This window comes from Biomphalaria glabrata, chromosome 1 (assembly GCF_947242115.1).
Source record: "Biomphalaria glabrata chromosome 1, xgBioGlab47.1, whole genome shotgun sequence".
NCBI classification, from domain to species: domain Eukaryota; kingdom Metazoa; phylum Mollusca; class Gastropoda; family Planorbidae; genus Biomphalaria; species Biomphalaria glabrata.
This window is the reverse complement of record NC_074711.1, coordinates 80,181,059-80,200,794: the sequence shown is the minus strand read 5'-3', so window position 1 is coordinate 80,200,794 and position 19,736 is coordinate 80,181,059. Positions and strand designations below refer to the sequence as shown.

Here is a 19,736-nt window from a genome sequence, read left to right as displayed (position 1 = left end):
ATCCAACAGAGCAGTGAGATTCATAACAAACGAATATTCACATTTGACTAGAATAACACCTTTAGTAAAATCACTAAAATTAGAAAGCCTTCAGGATAAAAGACTAAAAAGTAAAGTAGCAATCATACATAAAACACTGAACTATAATCTCCAAATACAAAAACAAAATCTAATAAAATACTCTGAAAGACACAAAGATAAAGGCACATTCCTCGTTCCATATGCTAGGACAAATTTGTACAAATGCTCCTTCTTCCCTAGTGCTATTAGAGCATAAAATGAGTTGCCTGAGCTAGCCAGGAAAACCAGTGACTTGGCAGAATTTAAGTCATTGGTTAACAAACATGACTAAATGCATGACGCGTAGGACGTAATCATCTTCTTTTTTTGAAGTAACGTCTGTATTATATAAGAAGCCTGTGACCCTAGAGTGGCCAAAGTGGTCGTGTCTTGTCCTCAGGCCTGTGACCTTTAGTTATTTTTTTCCCGAATGAGACATTTTGTATTTATTTGTAATATATGACTTGTGCGGTGTGCCATAGGCCTACTATTTTTGAATGTGTAACTTTTGTTTATTTTTGTTGAGAAGGCATGTGAGTTGATGGTCATTTATTTACACGTTTATTTTCCTCTTCATGACAATAAACTATTTGTATATATGTTTTACCTGAGACTTTGTTAAGTCTTATTTCGCATACATTAGTTAAATTGTATACCTAGAGGTTATACTTAATAACATAGGAAGTATAAGTAGGGACCAGTATTTCACTGGACGAACATGCCAGCACACTTCAAACACTGATCGGTTGATCTTTATTACCTAATACAAGCTATAAGTCTGATGGGAGCTCGTTATTAACACTAAAGTCTCACGGGGACTGTTATTGGCGATACATCTCATAGACTACCTTTAGCTATACCAGCTAGTATGTAATATCTAATTGATCATATTTGTGCATGAGTACTCTTTGTATGATCTATATGTAACTATGTAACAGTCATCTATTTGTCTTGGGGAGCGCTTAAAGATCCTTCAGTGATGTCCAAGGCGAAGCCCCGGGCACCAAGCATTTTTTTTAGCATTTCTAAGCACCAGAAACTCATTCTCTCTTAGCTTGTTCAATTTCTGCTAGTAAAAAAGATTGTAGGTCAAATAAAATTAAATTATAAAGAGGTGAAAGGGCCGTATCTAAAATACGACAGACGTTCTCGGCAAATGAGCAATGTTTCTCAAACTTTTATCGTTGGCGCCTCCCTCCCACTAAACATAGTCTTTCAAAAATAGTGTTATGTAGATAATTTTAAACTGTTTTATTTAAGCGAAAAAGTTTTTTTTTTCTGGAGATAGTATTTGAGAGGCACCAAAAACTGTCTGGTTCCCTATCCATCCAGCAATGTGGTTTGTTGAGTGCCGTTAACTCTTACAAGCGTTTTCCTTCGTTCTCAGCTTGTGTCGTCTTCAATGCATTTTTCTTCCCGCGGTAAGAAGAGCCCATGTCAGTGTTAAATTATAGGATGGTCCGATAATGAAGTATTTTCTTGGAATCTGAGCGCCCTATTTATACTTGTTAAAAAATGTCTCAATTTAAATCCAATAAAGAAGGGGGCAGCATTGGCCAATACTGTTATAAAAGGGATGTTCGAGGTGCATATAGCGCACGTATGTCTTACGATCATCTTCAGTAAGAAGCCTTGCCGCGAACTTGTCGTTTTTGTCCCAAAAAAGGAGTCAACATAACGATGTTTAACACAAGAGAGAATTTCGACCATTCTGACCATTCAAAAAGAATCACGTCAGAAGAGACGTTTTGAAATGTCTTCTTTCAAAAAATTTTTAATCGATATTTTTTTTGCAGACGCCTAACACAAAAAACGGTATACATTTTATCTTACACCAGTGATGCACAACCTAATTCGACCTAATTTGTCCTAGCATATGAAATGAGGAATGTGCCTTTTTATTTTATAACATAGCCTGCTTAGCGGGAGGTACCTAAAGCACCACTTGCGCCTTTTTAATTCAATTGTTTGTGTAAAGAAATCTTTGTCACTGTAAACACATGCTATTCACTTTAAGGCCACACCATGTGGAGGAGAGATAAAGACAAAGAAAGAGGTGGAGAGTAAGAAGTAATGGAAGACAAGAGAGTCAAACAAAAATTAACTGGTTCCTCTACCACCAAACCAAAAGTCACCTTCGCCTGCATTTGGGGCTCAACCCCCTCCCTCACCCACGAGCGTAACCAAGGGAGTTTGAGGATAAAACCCTCCTTCAATAAAGAGAGAGAGAGAACAACAACTAGTCCCAAAATTCAATGAGCGTAGGAATATTCAAACTACCTAATTTCGGGGGTGAAGGCTCAACCCTCAATGAATAAAAACAACAATTAAAGCAAAGCTACTATTTGAGCGCAGCAATGAGAGTTTCCTACGAACTGCTGGGCTCCGTTATTAATGTGCATTAAAATGGAGATTTGATATTTGACTGGCAATTTTTTTTTTTTGTTGTTGTTATAACAGGATATTGCGCAAAAGACATCTCAGAAAATGAATTTCTGAATTTTCAAATAAATTTTAAAAAAAACAACAACCCAACACTGGGTGAGTTCACAGCGCTCTCACTGGTCCCATGCCCTCTGTCAGGGTTATGTTAAAGCCTTAGCTCGTCTGCCCGGGCCCCTGGCATTCAACAGGCACCTTGGTGCTCTCAATAAATGACTCACTGTTAACAATGTAATTGTTTAATGATGTGAATATAAGTTATGATGACAAACTGATGGAGTAATGACATTGAATCTAAAACATTCGAATATTGTGGCTATAGTAATCAAACAATAATTTCGCACCTTGCTATCACACGCCACACAATAGTACGTTCAACGCTGGCACACTGCTGATAACAAACTCCAATGTAATCTTGATAATTCCATAGCTAACTCCCCTAAACAGGGGAACACAGAAGAATCTCAAAACAAGTTACATCAGCATAATAACACAACCACTCCATAAGCTTACAAGCAGCAAGGCAACAAAGAAAGTGCGTTCAAAAATTGTACACATTGGTGCTATAATACCATAACCTACGCACGACATCCTCTAGCTGGCAAAGGAAGGGATATTTTAGTCATTCCATTTATTCCAAAAACAACTTTTTGGGAAAAAAAAGAAAAAAGGAGTCCCTAATAAATTAAACGTACTGGCTGTTAACACAATAAGTAAACTTATACAGGCCTCTATTTACCTCAACCCCCCCCCCCCCCCAAAAAAAAAAAATCCATTCAACAATTTTTTAAGGACCATTTCAAGATCTCAAACCAAGGTCATTTACGTAGCCGATTTATTTTCATGCTCGCTTGCACCAACTAATGAACCAATAGGTACGTAGTTATAAAAATAGATCTATGGATTAACTTTCCAAGAATTAGAACAAGCGAGTCGTACTAAGAAACGGAAATAAACTGGGACAAGTGGCAACATGCATTAAAGGGGGGGACGTATGGTCGATATAACTAGTGCATGTAAAGAAGACATAGTTGACAGCACATTGAGACGCGGAAGGGGTTTGACGATTTAGAACGATTGGTCTCGGTTTGATTGAGGGGAGTGGGTGCTCAATAAGAACGCTCTACACTACATCAGGTTTGCCAACTCAAAACACAAAAAGGCCATTTAAAAAAAAAAAAGAACAGATTGGATTAAATGAATTCACCATAGTGAACTTTAAGGATTAGATATAGGTCAAGCTTAAAATCATTTTACTTTTCACCAACCCATTTTATATTTATAGATGTCAAACTGAAAAAAAAAAGTAAAAAATAAAAGAAAAAGGGAAAAAAAAATTAACAGCGTTTCAATAAAAGTAGGAAATCAAGGTCAATGTCCAGCAGTCCTTTGGCCACACAAAACATCCAGATCTTAGATCTTTACAGAGGAGAGCGCTTGAGTCAAACTTTGATGGATTAGGTTTTTTTGTAATTCTTTTTCAAGGTGTACAAATTCTTCTTACGGCCCGTGATACGAACGATTTAAAAAAAAAGTCTATAATACTCTTGTGTAGTATGTCTATTCGTCCGACGCCACATTCACTTTTGGTCGTCTTTTTACTTAAAAAGAAATCTGCCAACCATACAATATTTTCAAACAATACTTACAAGACGTGTGTCGTGTAAACTAAAACTAGCAATATTTAATTTGACCAAGTAGTTCAAATATAAATACAAAATAAAGCAGAGATTTCCCACTTCCAACAAAAAAGGACCAAAAAAAAACAAAAAACGGCAATACTTCGGTTACCAAATTTCATGAGCGTAGCCAGAGGGGTTTGAGGTTCAAACCTTGGGAGAGCGAACAGAGCTCCGCCAAATTCCCCAGCTGGCAAGAGTTGGAAAAAGGGTATCATTTCACGAACTTCAGAAAGAACCTATACTAGGGTACATTGTTAGTTTAAGGCGGACCCATGGGCGAATACATCGAGGGCCATCTCTGAGTTTATGTGAAACACAAACTCTCTTCGTAATTTTATTATTTCTATATATTTATGCCTACAAAGTCTTTATTTGTAAAAAAAAAAGTTTTTATTTTGATTGGTCCTGTTCTAGCTGTAAGTAGCTAATTTCTCTTTTCTCTCTTTTTTACGTATCCCGTAATGTCTAAGTTCACTGGCACCCTTCAGTCGTGAAACGACAATGGTTCATCTCATGGGACACTTTTTATTTACAAAGCTTAGACCAATATCAACTCACTCTGTCTGTCTGGTAAAAAAGTTTGTTCACGTTATTTCTCCCACACTCAGTCTCGTATCAAGCTGAAATTTTTGCACAATTATTTCTTTTACCTGACAACGCAAGAATCAATCAATAAATTAACCAGTTAGTTAATTAACTATTGGTAATTAATTATTTTGTTTGGTGATATAAGCTAAATTAGTCCCCTTTATAGGTAGTTTTCTGAGTCTTAGTGAACACAATATGAAATATTGGACAAGATTATTGAAACAATAGACATATACAGTCTTCCATGTTCATAAGCTTTCCACTAGTAGAGTGGTGAACTTGTTGGCTGAAGAGGCCCCCTTTTTTTTTATAACTGCTTTTTCTCCCCTCCTTTAAAAATAAATAAATACTAGATCTATTACAAATTTAATTACATGTCGGATCCAAACTAATTGATACAACTATGCTTTGTTTTTTTTTTTAAAGTATTTAAAAAATATTTTCTTGTTCATGTGACTGTCGAGCTCTATTCTGGAGAGATATCCCCCCCCCCTAACAAAAACAAGTAAAAAAAAAAGGCCTACTACAGTAAAATTGTGAAAAACAATAGATCTCAGACTCTATATTTTGGCTTTTACCGAGGCCCTGCTTCCATTTATTCTTTATCTTATCTTATCTTATATAATACAGACGTTACTTCAAAAAAAGAAGATGATTACGTCCTACGCGTCATGCATTTAGTCATGCATATTAACCAATGACTTAAATTCTGCCAAGTCACTGGTTTTCCTGGCTAGCTCAGGCAACCCATTCCATGCTCTAATAGCACTAGGGAAGAAGGAGTATTTGTACAAATTTGTCCTAGCATATGGGACGAGGAATGTGCCTTTATCTTTGTGTCTTTCAGAGTATTTTATTAAATTTTGTTTTTGTATTTGAAGATTATGGTTCAGTGTTTTATGTATATTGCTACTTTACTTTTGAGCCTTCTGTCCTGAAGGCTTTCTAAATTTAGTGATTTTACTAAAGGTGTTACTCTAGTCAAATGTGAATATTCGTTTGTTATGAATCGCACTGCTCTATTTTGTGTCTGTTCTAGTTTCTTAATGTTTTCTTGAGTTGAGGGGTCCCAAACAGAGGATGCATATTCTATTATTGGCCTAACCAAGGTTAAATAACATTTTAGTTTTATGTTCTTATTTGATTTATAGAAATTTCTTTTAATAAATCCTAATGCTTTGTTTGATTTTTTTGTAGTTTCATCAATATGTGGATTCCATGACAGTTTTTCATTTATTATAACACCTAGGTATTTTGCGTTTTTAGTCTGTGTTACTGGTTTGCCATGAATAAGATAAGTGGAATTAATTTGTTTTAGTTTTTTTGTTACTCTTAACAACTGACATTTTTCTGGGTGGAAAGACATGCTCCAATTTGATTCCCATTTCTGTAATTCATCTAATTCTCTTTGTAAAATATCTGTGTCTTGTGTTGTTTTTATTGTTCTATATATTATGCAATCATCTGCAAATAATCTGACTTTTGTTCCTGAAGTAATGCAATTTGGTAAATCATTTATGTAAATTAAAAATAGTAGTGGACCCAAGACTGTTCCTTGAGGTACACCTGAGTTTACTGTTATCGGTGTTGATTTAGAACCATTTATTATTACAGTTTGTTCTCTCCCTATCAGAAAGTCTTTAATCCACTGATGCAGTGGATCATTAATGCCGAAATATTTTAATTTTTTAAGCAAACTATGGTGGTGAACTTTGTCAAAAGCCTTAGAAAAATCTAGTAAGATAGCATCTATTTGTTCACTATTATCTAAACCTTTTGAAAAATCATCAATTAGTCCTATTAGTTGTGTTTCACATGATCTATATTTCCTAAAGCCATGTTGGTATGGTGTGAGGACATTATGTTTGTCTAAGTGGTTTATGATGTTGCTACATATTATGTGTTCTAGGATTTTACATGTGATGCTGGTAAGTGATACTGGTCTGTAGTTTCCTGGGTCAGATTTTTCTCCTTTTTTAAATAGGGGGGTGACATTAGCTTCTTTCCAGTCCTTTGGTACTCTGCCCTGGTTAAGTGAAGCCTGAAAGAGTATTTTGAACACTGGGGCTAGCTCATTACTTAGTTCTTTGAGTAATCTAGCTGGAATACCATCAGGTCCAGAAGCTTTATTTGGTTTGGTGTTGGCTAATAGTTTTTGAATTCCATTTTCTTGTACTACTATATCTTCTATGTTGTCTAATTGGTTCAGATTCAGTAATATGTCTTTGTCTCCTGGGGCTGAGAATGCTGATGCAAAGTATTTGTTTAGAATGTTTGCTTTAGTTTCATTATCATTATGTATTATGTTATGTTCATCTTTTAATGGCGCTACGCCTGTTGTTTCCATTTTCTTAGACTTAATGTATGACCATAGGTTTTTGTTGTTGTCTTTAGATATTACATTGTTTATGTATTCACTCTGCAGCTGTCTGCTTACTTTTTGGGTTAAGTGTTTAATTTTTATATACTTTTTGTAAACTCTTTCTGCATTAGTTTCTTTAAATTTTCTATATAGGTTTTCCTTCTGTTTACAAAGCTTCTTTAGTCTATTATTAAACCAGCATTTATTTATTTTGTTTGATGTGTATTTAGTTGGTATTTGATTTTCTATAATGCTTTTAAGATGGTTTTTAATGAAATTCCAGAGGTCATCGACTGGTTGGTTAATGTCTTTTTCTAATAAGAATGTTTGTTGAAAGTTTAATGCAGCTTGGTGTAGTTGTGTTAGGTTACATTTATTCCAGAGTAAGATTTTTCTTTTGGGTTTTGTATTGGCTACTGCTTTTATCTGACTGTGTATTTTTATGATCTCATGGTCTGATAGACCAGGGATAATATAATCAACTACTAATCCAGGTCTGTTGGTTAAGAAGAGATCTAATGTGTTGTTTAATCTAGTTGGCTTTTTAATGATTTGATCTAAACTTAGGTTGTGTAAAGTTTCTATGAAAAGCTCATTTATGTCCTTAAGGTTTTGGTGTTTATCTATGGTTAGTGTTTTCCAATTTATATCAGGTAGGTTGAAATCACCCATAATCCAAAAAACTGCATTTTTATTTGTCTCTTTAAGTGTCGTAATCTGATTACATAGTTCCTGCATGTATTCTAAACTAGAATTTGGTGGTCTGTAAATGCTGCCTATTATTAGGGATGTTGAGGTGGTATTAATTTTACAAAATGTTGATTCTATATTTTTTGAGTTAGGTAAGGTAATTTCTACTGCTATAAGAGTGTTTTTTTATTGCTAAAAGAACTCCTCCATGATTATCAGCCCTATCTTTTCTAAAAATTTCATAATTACTATTGAAAATTTCTGCATTATACATATATTCTTTGTATTACATTGGCCAGGGATGTGGTCGACATGAAACACGCAGACGGCCACGTTGTAATCGATTGACACGGACAAGACTACCCGCGGCCACAGCCATTCGCTCCGTTCGTTTTTCCAGGCTTGGCGGAACTGAATTGGTGTCTCGCTGTGTTCATCCGAACAGACGAGCCGTTAGTTACTAGCCAAGTGCAGAGTAGGGCACGTTATGAAGTAATTGTCAGCCTGGACTGGATTCCTATTTAATGTTTTCTAATTCAAGGTAGGCTACTTTTACTGCAGCATTACAGTATATTTTCTGTATATTTTCTGTATATTTTCTGTATATTTTCTGTATATTTTCTGTATATTTTCTGTATCTCGGTCACTCGACCTACACTTTAAATAAATAACAGTATGCAATAATATATATATCTGTTTGCTTAGATGCTCTCGTAATGTAGAACTCTATACTCTCTCTAGCGATTTAAGTATGTGTATGTTTTAAAGCTTATGTTTCTATGGCCGACGGTTAACGAGGGTGTCGTGTGGTCAGCACAACTTCGAACCGCCTTGACTTTCCCCTCGTTTAAACATGCTGTCCATCCTTCTAAAAATAGCACTTAGGTTGTTTAACATTTGTCAACACACACACACACACACACTCTATAACAAAGTGTTTTTTTTTGTAAAAAAAAAAAAAATTGCCATAAAAGTACTGGTCACATTTATTCTAAATTTATTTATTGGAGGTGTCGTGTTGGTTGAGTGGTTAAGTACTTGACTTTCTATTTAAAGGGGTCTTGAATCTCTGCGAAAAATGGCATTTTGAATTTCGTTTTTTTTAAAAATACGCCCATCAATCCACCCAGCTCTAATGGGTACATGATATCAGTTGGGGAAAAGTAAAGGCGGATGGTCCTTATGCTGGCCCAATTGACCGTCGGCCTCAGAAACAGATGACCTATCAGATCCGCCCTATAGATCGCAAGGTCTGAAAGGGATACTTTCCTTAACTGGAATTAAAAACGCATTTTTTCGTTACTTAAAGCTGAACTTGAACGTATTGTAGGCTCTTACGTAGACCTACTGCATTATTCTCACAATGTAGAATTACGATTAACGTGTAGATAGACCTACTGCACTATTCTCACAATGTAGAATTACGATTAACGTGTTGATAGACCTACTGCACTATTCTCACAATGTAGAATTACGATTAACGTGTCGTAGGCTGCTACATAGACCTACTGCACTATTCTCACAATGTAGAATTACGATTAACGTGTCGTAGGCTGCTACATAGACCTACTGCATTATTCTCACAATGTAGAATTACGATTAACGTGTCGTAGGCTGCTACATAGACCTACTGCACTATTCTCACAATGTAGAATTACGATTAACGTTTAAGCGAAAGCTAATAAATGTCAACAGCTCAGACGTACAGCTTTTCAAATGTCACTGCCAAAACTTTCCAAGTACATTAATGTTCCAGTTTGATCCTGCGTTTCTCAAACTGTCAGGCGAGTTCGCCCAATGGGGCATTTTGGGGGGGGGGGGGGGGAGGGACCCATTCTTTCTCTGAAGACAATGGATGCACCCAGTTTAGTTTCCTCTTAAGACGGGGCAGAATCTGGTGTGACTGATGAAGTCAATTCAGGAGCGGCAGTTCGCCACAGTTCGTGGATATGAATGCTTTCTTTTTCTTTCTCTTGACTAAGGCCGCTTCGTTTACTTTTGCTCTGGTCGAGGTTCATACCAGCACGCACAGTCTACCTTTATGCTGTCCGACCCTGTCCGCTATTTCCTCCCAAATACTTTTGTTTATGCCCGTAGTTTGTATGTTTCATTGGCAGAATCTCTGTAGGTTAGTCTTGGGAGGCCATGGGTCTAACTCCTTAGGCTAACTCAGCATCAGTAGCGTAGCCAGAGATTCGGGGGTGACCTCTTGAGGGGCCCTTGCATTTTGACATTCGATATCATGCCATGAGTTAGTGTACTTAATAAATATATATGTCTAAATTCCGATTGGAACAGTATACAAGTAAAATACCCCCCCCCCCCCCCCCAAAAAAAAAAAAAATTAAATTAAGTTTCTTTTAATGAATAAAACACTGTTGTTTATTGGCGAGATAATGCACAAATGGTTATGCTTGCCCTAGATATGGCAAAATATCATATCTTATCTTATCTTATATAATACAGACGTTACTTCAAAAAAGAAGATGATTACGTCCTACGCGTCATGCATTTAGTCATGCATATAAACCAATGAATTAAATTCAGCCAAGTCACTGGTTTTCCTGGCTAGCTCAGGCAACCCATTCCATGCTCTAATAGCACTAGGGAAGAAGGAGTGTTTGTACAAATTTGTCCTAGCATATGGGACGAGGAATGTGCCTTTATCTTTGTGTCTTTCAGAGTATTTTATTAAATTTTGTTTTTGTATTTGAAGATTATGGTTCAGTGTTTTAATGTATGATTGCTACTTTACTTTTGAGCCTTCTGTCCTGAAGGCTTTCTAAATTTAGTGATTTTACTAAAGGTGTTACTCTAGTCCAGTGATTCCCAAAGTGGTCTATATAGACCCCCAGGGGTCTACGACGACTTCCAGGGGGTCTACGAAAGTTTAAAAAGGAATTGGGGGTCTATAAGATGTAAATGGGTGTCTACGGTAGTGGATCTCGATTTAAGAAGGTCGTGACTTTAATTAAAATCGTAAAATTATGTAATTAACAATTATTTTTATACAAATAAAAATTATTTAAATTTTAATCCTATTGTTCGAGTGAAAAATTATTTTAATACCTCATTTAAATAGGTTAATTTAGTCTATAGGGAATGTGTATTTAACTTGGCCAAATGTAACTATGAAATTACACAGTGTTGATTTTTAAAAAAATGTGTCTTCTTGCCATGTCGAACTTATGTTGCGTATGTGTCTTTTATGTAACAAAGTTTTATTTAGACACCTTGAAACCACCTAAGTTGGAGGATATTTTGAGAGGATGCCAACCTGATAAAGTGGATGAAGATTTTAAAAGCTTTTGAAAAATCAATGATAAAGTTGAGAAAAGACCTACAGTGAACAAAACATTGCTTTGGTATAAAAAAAGAGAAGATGATGGTTTGCAAGTGTCTTAAAATATGTTTAACTTATTGCGAAATTCGGAAAACATCACAGAATAGGCGATAAAATGATTTTTTCATCCACTGAAGAAGTTTTAAGAACTATTTTGTCCACAAACCTACTTCTGATAGTATTACACAATTCCTCTAAGCAGCAAAACAGTTCAAAGGCCAATTGACGAAATAAGTTTCTAACACAAGTGGACGAGTCAAACTTGCCTGGTAATAAACATTTAGTATTGGCGAATGTTCGTTTTAGTATGGATCAAGAAATCCTCGAAAAAAAACTTCTTTTTGCGAAAACTGATTATCAATATTTAAAGTTTTGAAGGACTACTTTAAAGAAAAAAAGCACTTCCTTTTAACTATAATGTCAGTAGCACTGGGTGGAGCACCTTTCATGGTTGGGTTCTATTGTGAATAGTGAAAAAATGGTAGAGTTCTTAAATATCTTCAATTTGTTATTAACGCAGTTAACTGAAGCAACACGCCATTACGTGCTCAAATGTGTTGAGAAAATGACAAGGACTTTCATCAGTTTGTCCTTCACACTGAAGTTCGATGGCCATCGAAAAGCTTTATTTTAATATTTTTTTTCTTTTTCACTTTGTATCGGAGCTCTTGGATGTCAAAGATCTAATTTTAAATTGAAATTTAATCAGACTGAAATCAGACATTGCTTCAGACTTGTTTCATAAATTCAATGACGTTTACTTACATTTGGCCATAGGCGTACCCAGGAATTTTTTCGTTTTTTCGGATTTTTGTACCCCAACCCCCTTCATAGCTAAGCCATGCATGTGGTTAATTGTTATTACTTTTTCAGTCTTCACCTTAAATACGTTAGAAATCATTGAAAAAAGAAAGCACATTGGAAGTTCATAAATCAGAAAAAATACAATTCAGCAATATTAGCTAACCAGGGGGTCTACCGAATTCTGAAAAACATGACATGGGGTCTACGAGCCAAAAAAGTTTGGGAACCACTGCTCTAGTCAAATGTGAATATTCGTTTGTTATGAATCTCACTGCTCTATTTTGTGTCTGTTCCAGTTTTTTAATGTTTTCTTGAGTTGAGGGGTCCCAAACGGAGGATGCATATTCTATTATTGGCCTAACCAAGGTTAAATAACATTTTAGTTGTATGTTCTTATTTGATTTATAGAAATTTCTTTTAATAAATCCTAATGCTTTGTTTGATTTTTTGTAGTTTCATCAATATGTGGATTCCATGACAGTTTTTCATTTATTATAACACCTAGGTATTTTGCGTTTTTAGTCTGTGTTACTGGTTTGCCATGAATAAGATAAGTGGAATTAATTTGTTTTAGTTTTTTTTTTTGTTACTCTTAACAACTGACATTTTTCTGGGTGGAAAGACATGCTCCAAAATTGATTCCCATTTCTGTAATTCATCTAATTCTCGTTGTAAAATATCTGTGTCCTGTGTTGTTTTTATTGTTCTATATATTATGCAATCGTCTGCAAATAATCTGACTTTTGTTCCTGAAGTAATGCAATTTGGTAAATCATTTATGTAAATTAAAAATAGTAGTGGACCCAATACTGTTCCTTGTGGTACACCTGAGTTTACTGTTATCGGTGTTGATTTAGAGCCATTTATTATTACAGTTTGTTCTCTCCCTATCAGAAAATCTTTAATCCACTGATGCAGTGAACCATTAATGCCGAAATATTTTAATTTTTTAAGCAAACTATGGTGGTGTACTTTGTCAAAAGCCTTAGAAAAATCTAGTAAGGTCTAGTAATATGTAGGTCACAGCTAGAATTGTGTAGCCACGGGAAATACTGCACTCCTCATTAATCTTCGGACTCGAAGACAAGCCTTATTAGCGCCCCCGAAAGGGGAAAAGACGATATTAGTTTTGTGTGAAATGTCTGTCCGTCTGTCCGTCCGTCCCGTTTAGATCTCGTAAACTAGAAAAGATAGTGAAAATCCGACTTCACAATATTTTAGACCATTCAAAGTTCTGATTCAACGGCTACTTTATTCTTTTCTGAAAGCGAAAAATCTCATTTTTTAAATCACTTATGCAAGCAGTTTTTTCATAAAAATGCACCACTTTTACAACTATTAACTATTAAACACTCAAAAACATTTATGCAAACGATTTTGTCAAAAATTTTTGTTTTTATATTTGTACTGTTAAGTTATGTAAGTTCTGTTATACTAAGTACTATATTTACACACGAACAAATGTTTATTATTTTTTTAAAGAGAAAAAATCTATTTAGTATGCATTATAAGTTAGAGATAATTTTAAAGGAAATGTAATCATGTAAACAGCATTTTCTTATCTTTTTTATTTTATTACGCTTATATTAGCCTATTTCTTAAGCATTCGAATAAGAAATTGAGCCTTTTCAAAATAATTAGATCAATTTTGGTGGGAAGCGTGGTCGAGAGTCCAAGTGCGCTTGAACATGGCTTGGCTACCTAGAAGAGGGCTCGAGGTTCGACACCCGACTCGGGCAGAGTTGTGTTTACTGGTTGGACCAACTCCTAGATACCCCCCTCCCCCAATTGGTACACAAATGAGATAGGACCAAAAGCGCTCTGAGCATGCTATAAGCATGAAAGTAGCGCTATATAAAAGGTGAGCGGCTTCCGAACCGGGAAGACTGGGATTTTCAACTTCGGAATCTTTGGGCACCTCTGAGCCCACCTAGCTCTAATGGGTACCTGACATTAGTTGGGGAAAAGTAAAGGCGGTTGGTTGTTGTGCTGGCTACATGACACTCTCGTTAACCATAGGCCACAAAAACAGATGAACAAGGTCTGAAAGGGGAACTAGTTAGGCCAGGTTTACATCTAACTTTACATTCACTTTCACCTATCCTTTGATCTGCTGGACCGTTGGGGCATTACACAAGATCTGTCAACCTTCTTTCTCCATTCTTATCTTTCATTTGTCTTTTGATATAATTTCATTTGGATGTTCTTTCTGAAAATATGCCTGCCTGGGTGGACCACTTCAGGGGCCGATTTTGAGTTAGTGTTTCCACACAAACTGTCTTTGTAATGTTATTATTATTATTATTACTATTATTAAAGCACTAATGACAAATCTCAATTCATATCGCCTCACGTCGTCCATCTAGATCAATGCTGTCTAGCATTTTTGACTCCACGTGAATAGCAAGCTTACATGGCAGTGGCAAACGCCGCTATTTTGTAGGGCCGGCCTGCAACCTATGCGACCAAATCGGGCCCCACACTTTCATAGGACCCGAGCTAATTCTAGGTGTATAAATTATTATATTAAACCATATTATAACTTAAAACAGATTTAAAACTAATGAAGAATTACTTGAGGTCAACAATTGTCAAAGATAGATCAAAACATTTGGTAATTCTTGCTATTGAGCGTGATCTATGTAGGAAACAGAATTATTATGATATACTCTAGACTTTGCTACACGCAAGGCTCGTAAAGTAATTCTGTACGTAGTAAAGAATGAATAAAATGCATAGACGAATTTATTTTCTAATACAAACTCTTAAATTTCAATTATTATCCGCTTCGCTACCCAAAATTAGCCCCGCGAAATCCGTTTCGTATAGGGCCCCACAATTGTTAAATCCGGCCCTGCTATTTAGTGTTTGTAAAATGTTTGTTTGTAAAATGGTTTACATGTTTCGAATGTTCCTTCAGAGTTAACGATAGTTTACTTCCTAGTCCAAATCTCCCGCAGGACGAAGGGGGCTGGGACAGTCCAGCGCGCAAACCGCACGACCAGGCAGCCATCCGTAGCGAAGGGTGAAAAAATACTTGTTCCCCCCCCCCCCCCCTCTATTTTTCCTGAGCCGTGCTCTCTGTCGCCTCGATAGTTCCTACAGAGTAGATTACTTGTTACGTGAGGTAGAAATAAAAAAAAAGAGTGATCTTTCTTGGTTACAACGGTCCGACCCTGCTATTTTGTGAATAGTTGTTCTCCCTCTCCTCTTGTTTTTTCGACGGGTGACTATCAGCAGAAATAAGAGAATAAGAGAGTGATCTTTCCTTTACTTCTTGCTCGTCCAAACTGTAGAGCGAAGAAGAGAATTGTATTTAATTTTTTTAAAAAAAGGACATTCAATAAGAGGACCCCTCAAGTGGGGTGTCCAGGGGGGGGACTTTCAAATTTGAACCTCCTCCCCCACCCTAGCTACGCCACTGCTCAGCATAGAGGAAATTTTTAGGAATTCTTCCATCTGGCGGGTGACATTTCAAAGCGTCTTCGCTAACGCGATTCTAGAGTTTTAATGTTTTCTACACCAGAACGGTACAAATTTCTCCCGAGAATGATGGCATTGTTCTGGTAACATCTTAATGAAGCAGGGGCAACACTAGCCCGCTACAAGCTGGACTTGCTTAATGATAGGATGATCTTAGGTCGATGAAGCCCATTTCCAACATACCTGGTCTACTGCCTCTGATTTTTCTCACACTTCGGTGTCGCCCTATTACTTAGAAACCAATTTTTTTTTTAAGTTTTTTTTTCTTGGGGGGGGGGGGCGTTATTTTGCACAGCCGTCATCTTCTCAATGTGCCTTTGCCTAAGTTTAAAAAAAAAACAAGATTACAAAGAGAGTTTGTGTTACACAAACTCAGAGGCGGCCCCCGTCGAAGTCGGATCCCTGTCGGATCTGCATATTCGCAAATAATATTCAAGAGGTGATTTAATTTTGATGGTCAAAAGTAGGCCTAATAATGTTTCAAAGATTCAATTACCGTAAATTTAAATTAAAATTAAATAAAAAATAGTAGATTAGTTTTAGTATATTATAACATTGCAATATTGATCAAAACGTTTGGAAATGAAAATCTACACTTTTTTTTTTACACTTTAAGTTTAGAAATTGAAATTCTACATCTTAATCTAGTCTATTTTAGTCTAAACTAGATCTAGAAATTCTAGATCTAGACTCTAAAATAATTTTAATTAGAATATAAATCCAGATCTAGATATACACTAATAAAAATCTAGATCTAGTTTAAAAAATCTAGATTAGATCTAAATCAAGATATCATTCCTTTTTTAAACGCGTCACTTAACGAGGCTTAATAAGATAAGATAAGATAAACATTACTATACCGAGTTCTTTTTTCATTTCATTTGAAGAATTAATTCCATATAACGTCAGAGGAAAAAAAAACACTACGTCACACGGCCTAGCTAGACTAAAAATCGCATTCATCAATACGAGCCATTTATCGAGTGTTCATAGACTTTGGTGCACCGAGTGCGTTCTTTAAGCATTTCATTTAAAGAATTCATTCCATATGACGTCAAAGGAAAAAAAACAATACATCACACGGCCTAGCTAGAATAAAAATCGCCTTCATCATTACGAGCCATTTATCGAGTGTTCATAGACATTGGTGCACGAGTGCGTTCTTTTAGCATTTCTTTTAAAGAATTCAATCCATATGACGTCAAAGGAAAAAACCCCACTACGTCACACAGCCTAGCTAGACTGAAAATCACCTTCATCAATACGAGCCATTTATCGAGTGTTCATAGACATTGGTGCACCGAGTGCGTTCTTTTAGCATTTCATTTAAAGAATTCATTCCATATGACGTCAAAGGAAAAAAAACACTACGTCACACGACTTAGTTAGACTAAAATATGTTTTCATCAATAAGAGCAATTTTTCGAGGGTTAATAGACATTGGTGCACAGAGTGCGTTCTTTTAACATTACATTTAAAGAGTCCATTGATATGACGTCGTGGAAAAAAAATTCCATTACCTCACAATAGGGTAGTAGTATCGGTACCATAAAAAAAATGTCTTTATTTACACGAGATATTTAACGAGGGTTCATAGACATTGGTTCACTGAGTTCTAATAGAATTTATTTAAAGAGGATCAAAGCCGCATTGTTTTTGCGTTATGTCTGTCAGTCGGTCTGTCCGTCATCTTGATATAAAAAAGAACAACAACTAAAAGTTATAAAAAATTGATTAACCTTTATTTTACGTTTTAAAACATCGCAAAAATTTTTAGGTATGAACACAATTGAAAAGTTTATATATAGATTGTTCCGGATGTTTGTATAAATAGTAAAAGAAAAAGAGAATTTCAGATAAATGTAATACCGTTAATTAAATTTTTTGGATGGTCTCGTATAAAAATTAGATGTACTACAGCCATGTGGAGAGATTTTCATACCTTACTTTGGTGTTTGGATTCTGTTTTCCTTAAAAATCGGAACATAATATTAAAGATAATTAGATTTTTTAATGTTTTAGGTAGAAAGTTAAATGTACTGTAAGAGAGAAGTGAGTTAAAATATTTTTCATAAAAATCGGTAAAAACATTATTTCGTAAATGAGAAGATTATTTGTTTATTAATTAGAAGAGGGAGTTCAAACTATTATTTGGCGTTAGTAGATTTTAAAATAAATTCGGAAATTTATGGCGACGATTTGTAAGAAACAAAATTCGGAACATTCTTTATCGATTACAAAACTTCTATGTTATGTTTCAGCAAGAAAATTAAGTCTAAAAAGTAATTTTCAGTAATCAATTCTAGTAAATTACTTTTTTTTTTAAAGCCCTGAACAACCTACTGTCGATAGTTTAAAAATTTGTTTAAAGATGAAAATACGGAACAATTTGATATTGATAACCAAATTATAGTGACGCATTGTCAAATAATATAAGTGTAATATTAGTAAATTATGCGATTTCAAACAATTATTAGGCATAATTCATGTTTTATAAAATAATATCCGGAACATTTTTACACTTAATGAAATATAAGTCAGTATAGAGATTTTGGTTTAGCATTAATATGCTATTTACATAAAAAATGGAACAACATATTATTGATAATGTGTTTTTGCAACGTTTTAGCATGGAAATTGAATGTAATATAAGTTAGAAGAGCAAACAAACATTTGTTGGCGTTGATTAGTTTTGCACAAAAAAATCCGGAACAATCAATTTTAGATACCTAAAACTATTGAGATGTTACGGGAGAAACATTAAAGGGTAAATCAGATTTTCAATAGCTTTTAGAGTACTAGTTTTTTTAATCTAATCGTGACGGACAGACCGACAAACAGACAAAACGCACAAAAATAATCTTCTTTTATTCGGATGGGGGCACTAAACAAAAAATAAATAAAATCTGATTTTGAAAAAAAGTTTAAGGAATTGGTTTAGCACCTGATCATGTTGCGACGTTACGCTACTGCACGAAAATCGCTGTATAAAAAGTCCATTTAAAAAATGTGCGTGATACTTACATACAAAATGCATTATTAGCCTTTATAAACAAACAGAAATGTTTTCTTTTTATTTTAGCAGCTAGTTGACCAGAAAAAACGTCTTTAACTATTATTTATATTTGTTGTAAACATTTCCTGTACATTTTAAAAATATATTTGACTTAGTGATACTGAAAATACACAAAAATTGTGCATCTTTGTTAGCATATTGTAACATTGCCTCTCTTACATTTACGTAATTGTTTTAGAATTGGTGTATTTTTATGAAAAAATCGCTTGCATAATTAATTTTATAAATTAAACGGTTTGCTTTTAGAAAACCAAAAGTAGCCGTTGCACCTAAACGTTTCAAGCCGCATTTAATGATGAAATAATTTTTTTCATATCTCTTCTAGTTTTCGAGATCTGAGTGTGACAGACGGACAGACGGACATTTTGCACAAACCTAATAGCGGCTTTTTCCCCTTACGGAGGCCGCTAAAAAGTAAAAATTAGGCAATTGACTTTAATCATAGTAATGTGATTTTTTTTCTTTCACGTTCACACTCTTTCCCTTTTTTTTTTCTTCTATTGCCTTCTAAAAATTTTTTTTTGTTTTCATTTTGATCGCATATGAGATATTTCTCTCTCTTGATCCTGTCTTTATATTTTCCTACAATCTTTTTCGTATGTATCTATTTTCTTTTTCCTTCCCTCTATCTTCGTTGTCTATGTCTGTCTCTCGTGCTCTTTCTTGCGCATGCATATTACAAGTCAGAACTTCATGTAGGGCAGCGGTTCTCAACCTTTTAAGCTCGGCCACCCCTTTTTAGAATCCCCCACTCTGCCGCGACCCATCCACACACACAGCAATAGAAGAAAAGACAAAAATAATTCATATTTTCGATGGTATTAGGCGACCCCTGGCAAATCTTCAATCGACCCCCAAGGGGGTCGAGACCCACAAGTTGAGAACCCCTGATGTAGGGTCTATGTACGGAACCTGAAAGACGATGCTCAAAATTTCCCTGAACATTAATTTATTAAACTCTTGAATCAATAAAGCCTTATACATTCGGAAATTCCAGAACGCTATAGTTCTTTCAAAATGATGTTGGCTCTAGATCTAAGTCCAGTTCTCAAGCCAAATTTAAATTTATTCATTTTTTAATTTGAAAAAAAATATAACGGTCAAACAATTATTTTTTTCCCGTGCGGCGAACGAGCTAGTAATTTTCTGACATCAACTATAAAATTTATAGGAAAATTGTTAAAGCCGTGTTTGAGATCAGCGTTC

General features: G+C 35.1%; 1 protein-coding gene across 6 annotated transcripts in view; it reads left to right on the top strand.

Moving 5' to 3' along the window:
* The window catches only part of LOC106053441 (glycoprotein-N-acetylgalactosamine 3-beta-galactosyltransferase 1-B-like), a 46,238-nt gene that overhangs the window by 13,698 nt on the left and 12,804 nt on the right, over positions 1-19,736 (top strand). For 2 of the 6 annotated variants that reach the window (XM_056017815.1, XM_056017809.1), the window contains exon 2: positions 8,124-8,365. The exons of 2 other annotated variants lie outside the window; for them this stretch is intronic. The gene's annotated coding sequence lies outside the window, so the exon portion shown is untranslated. Of the gene's footprint in view, positions 1-8,069; positions 8,366-18,855; positions 18,945-19,736 lie in introns of those variants that run through there. 2 more of the 6 variants (XM_056017819.1, XM_056017802.1) reach the window with 2 other exon arrangements.